Raw genomic sequence first — 7,500 nt, 5'->3', positions numbered from 1 at the left:
GTCTGTAGTCTGTAGTCTTATAACAATAGAACATATAGTCTGTAGTCTGTAGTCTTATAACAATAGAACATATAGTCTGTAGTCTGTAGTCTTATAACAATAGAACATATAGTCTGTAGTCTGTAGTCTTATAACAATAGAACATATAGTCTGTAGTCTGTAGTCTTATAACAATAGAACATATAGTCTGTAGTCTTATAACAATAGAACATATAGTCTGTAGTCTGTAGTCTTATAACAATAGAACATATAGTCTGTAGTCTGTAGTCTTATAACAATAGAACATGTAGTCTGTAGTCTGTAGTCTTATAACAATAGAACATATAGTCTGTAGTCTGTAGTCTTATAACAATATAACATATAGTCTGTAGTCTGTAGTCTTATAACAATAGAACATATAGTCTGTAGTCTGTAGTCTTATAACAATAGAACATATAGTTTGTAGTCTGTAGTCTTATAACAATAGAACATATAGTCTGTAGTCTGTAGTCTTATAACAATAGAACATATAGTCTGTAGTCTGTAGTCTTATAATAATAGAACATATAGTCTGTAGTCTTATAACAATAGAACATATAGTCTGTAGTCTGTAGTCTTATAACAATATAACATATAGTCTGTAGTCTGTAGTCTTATAACAATAGAACATGTAGTCTGTAGTCTGTAGTCTTATAACAATAGAACATATAGTCTGTAGTCTGTAGTCTTATAACAATATAACATATAGTCTGTAGTCTGTAGTCTTATAACAATAGAACATATAGTCTGTAGTCTGTAGTCTTATAACAATAGAACATATAGTTTGTAGTCTGTAGTCTTATAACAATAGAACATATAGTATGTAGTCTGTAGTCTTATAACAATAGAACATATAATCTGTAGTCTGTAGTCTTATAACAATAGAACATGTAGTCTGTAGTCTTATAACAATAGAACATATAGTCTGTAGTCTTATAACAATAGAACATATAGTCTGTAGTCTGTAGTCTTATAACAATAGAACATATAGTCTGTAGTCTGTAGTCTTATAACAATAGAACATATAGTCTGTAGTCTGTAGTCTTATAACAATAGAACATATAGTCTGTAGTCTGTAGTCTTATAACAATAGAACATATAGTCTGTAGTCTTATAACAATAGAACATATAGTCTGTAGTCTGTAGTCTTATAACAATAGAACATATAGTCTGTAGTCTGTAGTCTTATAACAATATAACATATAGTCTGTAGTCTGTAGTCTTATAACAATAGAACATGTAGTCTGTAGTCTGTAGTCTTATAACAATAGAACATATAGTCTGTAGTCTGTAGTCTTATAACAATAGAACATATAGTCTGTAGTCTGTAGTCTTATAACAATAGAACATATAGTCTGTAGTCTGTAGTCTTATAACAATAGAACATATAGTTTGTAGTCTGTAGTCTTATAACAATAGAACATATAGTCTGTAGTCTGTAGTCTTATAACAATAGAACATATAATCTGTAGTCTGTAGTCTTATAACAATAGAACATGTAGTCTGTAGTCTTATAACAATAGAACATATAGTCTGTAGTCTTATAACAATAGAACATATAGTCTGTAGTCTGTAGTCTTATAACAATAGAACATATAGTCTGTAGTCTGTAGTCTTATAACAATAGAACATATAGTCTGTAGTCTGTAGTCTTATAACAATAGAACATATAGTCTGTAGTCTGTAGTCTTATAACAATAGAACATAAAGTCTGTAGTCTTATAACAATAGAACATATAGTCTGTAGTCTGTAGTCTTATAACAATAGAACATATAGTCTGTAGTCTGTAGTCTTATAACAATAGAACATGTAGTCTGTAGTCTGTAGTCTTATAACAATAGAACATATAGTCTGTAGTCTGTAGTCTTATAACAATAGAACATATAGTCTGTAGTCTGTAGTCTTATAACAATAGAACATATAGTCTGTAGTCTGTAGTCTTATAACAATAGAACATATAGTTTGTAGTCTGTAGTCTTATAACAATAGAACATATAGTCTGTAGTCTGTAGTCTTATAACAATAGAACATATAGTCTGTAGTCTGTAGTCTTATAACAATAGAACATATAGTCTGTAGTCTTATAACAATAGAACATATAGTCTGTAGTCTGTAGTCTTATAACAATAGAACATATAGTCTGTAGTCTGTAGTCTTATAACAATACAACAGGTAGTCTGTAGTCTGTAGTCTTATAACAATAGAACATATAGTCTGTAGTCTGTAGTCTTATAACAATATAACATATAGTCTGTATTCTGTAGTCTTATAACAATAGAACATATAGTCTGTAGTCTGTAGTCTTATAACAATAGAACATATAGTTTGTAGTCTGTAGTCTTATAACAATAGAACATATAGTCTGTAGTCTTATAACAATAGAACATATAGTCTGTAGTCTGTAGTCTTATAACAATAGAACATATAGTCTAGTCTGTAGTCTTATAACAATAGAACATATAGTCTGTAGTCTGTAGTCTTATAACAATAGAACATATAGTCTGTAGTCTGTAGTCTTATAACAATAGAACATATAGTCTGTAGTCTGTAGTCTTATAACAATAGAACATTTAGTCTGTAGTCTTATAACAATAGAACATATAGTCTGTAGTCTGTAGTCTTATAACAATAGAACATATAGTCTGTAGTCTTATCACAATAGAACATATAGTCTGTAGTCTGTAGTCTTATAACAATAGAACATATAGTCTGTATTCTTATAACAATAGAACATATAGTCTGTAGTCTGTAGTCTTATAACAATAGAACATATAGTCTGTAGTCTTATAACAACAGAACATATAGTCTGTAGTCTGTAGTCTTATAACAATAGAACATATAGTGTGTAGTCTGTAGTCTTATAACAATAGAACATATAGTCTGTAGTCTTATAACAATAGAACATATAGTCTGTAGTCTGTAGTCTTATAACAATAGAACATATAGTCTGTAGTCTTATAACAATAGAACATATAGTCTGTAGTCTTATAACAATAGAACATATAGTCTGTAGTCTGTAGACTTATAACAATAGAACATATAGTCTGTAGTCTTATAACAATAGAACATATAGTCTGTAGTCTGTAGTCTTATAACAATAGAACATATAGTCTGTAGTCTTATAACAATAGAACATATAGTCTGTAGTCTTATAACAATAGAACATATAGTCTGTAGTCTGTAGTCTTATAACAATAGAACATGTAGTCTGTAGTCTGTAGTCTTATAACAATAGAACATATAGTCTGTAGTCTGTAGTCTTATAACAATAGAACATATAGTCTGTAGTCTGTAGTCTTATAACAATAGAACATATAGTCTGTAGTCTGTAGTCTTATAACAATAGAACATATAGTTTGTAGTCTGTAGTCTTATAACAATAGAACATATAGTCTGTAGTCTGTAGTCTTATAACAATAGAACATATAGTCTGTAGTCTTATAACAATAGAACATATAGTCTGTAGTCTGTAGTCTTATAACAATAGAACATATAGTCTGTAGTCTGTAGTCTTATAACAATAAAACATGTAGTCTGTAGTCTGTAGTCTTATAACAATAGAACATATAGTCTGTAGTCTGTAGTCTTATAACAATATAACATATAGTCTGTATTCTGTAGTCTTATAACAATAGAACATATAGTCTGTAGTCTGTAGTCTTATAACAATAGAACATATAGTTTGTAGTCTGTAGTCTTATAACAATAGAACATATAGTCTGTAGTCTTATAACAATAGAACATATAGTCTGTAGTCTGTAGTCTTATAACAATAGAACATATAGTCTGTAGTCTGTAGTCTTATAACAATAGAACATATAGTCTGTAGTCTGTAGTCTTATAACAATAGAACATATAGTCTGTAGTCTGTAGTCTTATAACAATAGAACATATAGTCTGTAGTCTGTAGTCTTATAACAATAGAACATTTAGTCTGTAGTCTTATAACAATAGAACATATAGTCTGTAGTCTGTAGTCTTATAACAATAGAACATATAGTCTGTAGTCTTATCACAATATAACATATAGTCTGTAGTCTGTAGTCTTATAACAATAGAACATATAGTCTGTATTCTTATAACAATAGAACATATAGTCTGTAGTCTGTAGTCTTATAACAATAGAACATATAGTCTGTAGTCTTATAACAATAGAACATATAGTCTGTAGTCTGTAGTCTTATAACAATAGAACATATAGTGTGTAGTCTGTAGTCTTATAACAATAGAACATATAGTCTGTAGTCTTATAACAATAGAACATATAGTCTGTAGTCTGTAGTCTTATAACAATAGAACATATAGTCTGTAGTCTTATAACAATAGAACATATAGTCTGTAGTCTTATAACAATAGAACATATAGTCTGTAGTCTGTAGACTTATAACAATAGAACATATAGTCTGTAGTCTTATAACAATAGAACATATAGTCTGTAGTCTGTAGTCTTATAACAATAGAACATATAGTCTGTAGTCTTATAACAATAGAACATATAGTCTGTAGTCTTATAACAATAGAACATATAGTCTGTAGTCTGTAGTCTTGTAACAATAGAACATATAGTCTGTAGTCTGTAGTCTTATAACAATATAACATATAATCTGTAGTCTGTAGTCTTATAACAATAGAACATATAGTCTGTAGTCTGTAGTCTTATAACAATAGAACATATAGTCTGTATTTTGTAGTCTTATAACAATAGAACATATAGTATGTAGTCTGTAGTCTTATAACAATAGAACATATAGTCTGTAGTCTTATAACAATAGAACATATAGTCTGTAGTCTTATAACAATAGAACATATAGTCTGTAGTCTGTAGTCTTATAACAATAGAACATATAGTCTGTAGTCTGTAGTCGTATAACAATAGAACATTTAGTCTGTAGTCTTATAACAATAGAACATATAGTCTGTAGTCTGTAGTCTTATAACAATAGAACATATAGTCTGTAGTCTTATCACAATAGAACATATAGTCTGTAGTCTGTAGTCTTATAACAATAGAACATATAGTCTGTATTCTTATAACAATAGAACATATAGTCTGTAGTCTGTAGTCTTATAACAATAGAACATATAGTCTGTAGTCTTATAACAATAGAACATATAGTCTGTAGTCTTATAACAATAGAACATATAGTCTGTAGTCTGTAGTCTTATAACAATAGAACATATAGTCTGTAGTCTTATAACAATAGAACATATAGTCTGTAGTCTGTAGTCTTATAACAATAGAACATATAGTCTGTAGTCTTATAACAATAGAACATATAGTCTGTAGTCTTATAACAATAGAATATATAGTCTGTAGTCTGTAGTCTTATAACAATAGAACATATAGTCTGTAGTATGTAGTCTTATAACAATAGAACATATAGTCTGTAGTCTGTAGTCTTATGACAATAGAACATATAGTCTGTAGTCTTATATCAATAGAACATATAGTCTGTAGTCTGTAGTCTTATAACAATAGAACATATAGTCTGTAGTCTGTAGTCTTATAACAATAGAACATATCGTATGTAGTCTGTAGTCTTATAACAATAGAACATATAGTCTGTAGTCTGTAGTCTTATAACAATAGAACATATAGTCTGTAGTCTGTAGTTTTATAACAATAGAACATATAGTCTGTAGTCTGTAGTCTTATAACAATAGAACATATAGTCTGTAGTCTGTAGTCTTATAACAATAGAACATATAGTCTGTAGTCTGTAGTCTTATAACAATAGAACATATAGTCTGTAGTCTTATAACAATATAACATATAGTCTGTAGTCTTATAACAATAGAACATATAGTCTGTAGTCTGTAGTCTTATAACAATAGAACATATAGTCTGTAGTCTGTAGTCTTATAACAATAGAACCTATAGTCTGTAGTCTTATAACAATAGAACATATAGTCTGTAGTCTGTAGTCTTATAACAATAGAACATATAGTCTGTAGTCTGTAGTCTTATAACAATAGAACATATAGTCTGTAGTCTTATAACAATAGAACATATAGTCTGTAGTCTTATAACAATATAACATATAGTCTGTAGTCTGTAGTCTTATAACAATAGAACATATAGTCTGTAGTCTGTAGTCTTATAACAATAGAACATATAGTCTGTAGTCTTATAACAATAGAACATATAGTCTGTAGTCTTATAACAATAGAACATATAGTCTGTAGTCTGTAGTCTTATAACAATATAACATATAGTCTGTAGTCTGTAGTCTTATAACAATAGAACATATAGTCTGTAGTCTGTAGTCTTATAACAATAGAACATATAGTATGTAGTCTGTAGTCTTATAACAATAGAACATATAGTCTGTAGTCTGTAGTCTTATAACAATAGAACATATAGTCTGTAGTCTGTAGTCTTATAACAATAGAACATATAGTCTGTAGTCTTGTAACAATAGAACATATAGTCTGTAGTATTATAACAATAGAACATATAGTCTGTAGTCTTATAACAATAGAACATATAGTCTGTAGTCTTATAACAATAGAACATATAGTCTGTAGTCTGTAGTCTTATAACAATAGAACATATAGTCTGTAGTCTTATAACAATAGAACATATAGTCTGTAGTCTGTAGTCTTATAACAATAGAACATATAGTCTGTAGTCTGTAGTCTTATAACAATAGAACATATAGTCTGTAGTCTGTAGTCTTATAACAATAGAACATATAGTCTGTAGTCTGTAGTCTTATAACAATAGAACATATAGTCTGTAGTCTTGTAACAATAGAACATATAGTCTGTAGTCTGTAGTCTTATAACAATAGAACATATAGTCTGTAGTATTATAACAATAGAACATATAGTCTGTAGTCTTATAACAATAGAACATATAGTCTGTAGTCTTATAACAATAGAACATATAGTCTGTAGTCTGTAGTCTTATAACAATAGAACATATAGTCTGTAGTCTTATAACAATAGAACATATAGTCTGTAGTCTGTAGTCTTATAACAATAGAACATATAGTCTGTAGTATGTAGTCTTATAACAATAGAACATATAGTCTGTAGTCTGTAGTCTTATAACAATAGAACATATAGTCTGTAGTCTGTAGTCTTATAACAATAGAACATATAGTCTGTAGTCTGTAGTCTTATAACAACAGAACATATAGTCTGTAGTCTGTAGTCTTATAACAATAGAACATATAGTCTGTAGTCTGTAGTCTTATAACAATAGAACATATAGTCTGTAGTCTGTAGTCTTTTAACAATAGAACATGTAGTCTGTAGTCTGTAGTCTTATAACAATAGAACATATAGTCTGTAGTCTGTGGTCTTATAACAATAGAACATATAGTCTGTAGTCTGTAGTCTTATAACAATATAACATATAGTCTGTAGTCTGTAGTCTTATAACAATATAACATATAGTCTGTAGTCTTATAACAATAGAACATGTAGTCTGTAGTCGTATAACAATAGAACATATAGTCTGTAGTCTTATAACA

The 7,500-nt window shown here is 28.8% G+C and overlaps 1 protein-coding gene across 1 annotated transcript in view; it reads left to right on the top strand.

The window, feature by feature from the left end:
* LOC121535545 (collagen alpha-1(VI) chain-like) overlaps positions 1–7,500 on the top strand; it is a 115,446-nt gene that overhangs the window by 77,135 nt on the left and 30,811 nt on the right. The window lies entirely within an intron of this gene.

Source organism: Coregonus clupeaformis, chromosome 21, assembly GCF_020615455.1.
Source record: "Coregonus clupeaformis isolate EN_2021a chromosome 21, ASM2061545v1, whole genome shotgun sequence".
Classification (NCBI taxonomy): Eukaryota; Metazoa; Chordata; class Actinopteri; order Salmoniformes; family Salmonidae; genus Coregonus; species Coregonus clupeaformis.
The sequence above is the reverse complement of the archived record's forward strand: the minus strand, read 5'-3'. Positions and strand labels throughout refer to the sequence as shown.